A 1460-nucleotide genomic window follows, 5' to 3' on the forward strand; every position below is an offset into this window, starting at 1 on the left:
TTCCACATGCAAGTCTGTGAGCCATGATCCAAATTCAGGGGCTGCGTCCCTTGAAGGATATCGGAGACGGTAAGATTTACACTCGTCTGCTAAATTGCTACAGCAATTCTGATGGTATTTGAAGGCAGCATATAACGTCAAGCTCGTTTGTTTGTTTGGGCTTTTTTAAAATCTCTTTCTAAGCGTGCTTTGTATTTCCATAATACATTTTTGATTTGCCTCATTTATAAAGTGGAAAAGATAAGTAAATAATAATAAACTGAAAAAAACTGTTTAAATAAATAATAAAACGACAAAAAGAAAGGAAGAAAAACTCCCGACTTCTGCTTTTTTGCTGAAACGGATTTCTTTGACAATACCGCCACCATGTGTTTACCATAAACTACCTCTACCTACCACTTTTTGCTTTACACTTTTTATGTTTATTGTGATTGTAATTTCTTAAACTACCATACTAAACTTCTATATATTCAATCGCCCTTCCAAAAAAGTAGCACACATTCTTAATTTAGTATTTTGTGCTTAGACTATCTATTTTTCCATATTATAAAATTAGCCACACATGCGCTTAGCAGCTTTACTCTTCTCGAATTAACTATTTTAAAAGTACGTTAACTGTGTGAACTAAAACAAAAGAAAGAGCAAGTTTTAAAAAAAAAAGCTGAATAACTGCATTAAATTAAAAGCTGTCTTGCAGTTGAACTCGCGGGTAAAACTCCTGCCAGCAGGGGGAGCTGTGTCTTATAAATAGTGGACTAACCAGCCTGCTTGTGACCATTTACAGCTTTGAAAAATAAACGGATAAACGTTTCCTGCATAAGTAAGCTCACCCCAGGTGAAAAGTTGATATTTTTCAAGAGAGATACAACATTTAGAACTTAAATCTTGAGCCACCCCCACATCAAGTGGTCTTCAGCAATAGTTCTCCATGCTTTCTGACAGTCTTTCAAAATATTTCTTTTGCCATTGAGTGATTTTTTTTTTGTTGTTGTTGTTGCTGGCATATCCCAGCAATATGTTTAGTGTGCCCTCAGAAAATGTGAGGACACTGGATAAGAGGAGGACAAGATGTGAAGTGGCAGGCCTAAAAAATATCTACACGAGATGAATAAGATCTGTAAGTCATTTCGTTGATCCATCTGCTGTTCAACGAAACCTCATCAGAAACTGTTTGAGTGAACGGGTGGCTGACAAGAAGCCATTTTTAAGGAAGGGAAGAGAAAAGAAAAAAACGATTGGACTGTAAATCAGTGCCTACAGGTATCACAGTGAGTGTCTACAGCCACCTGTAAAACCCAGTGGACGCTCTGTCCTTTTTGGGGGGCAGCATTTCAATCAGGGCTGTGGGGATCTTGTCAAAACTGCTAAAATTATGAACTCAGAGAAGTACTATTAGACCTTGAGCCAGATACAATAGCATCGGGAAAGCATCTGATTGGGAAAGGATTCATTTTTCAGCA

This window comes from Aulonocara stuartgranti, assembly GCF_965226115.1.
Source record: "Aulonocara stuartgranti genome assembly, chromosome: 6".
NCBI classification, from domain to species: domain Eukaryota; kingdom Metazoa; phylum Chordata; class Actinopteri; order Cichliformes; family Cichlidae; genus Aulonocara; species Aulonocara stuartgranti.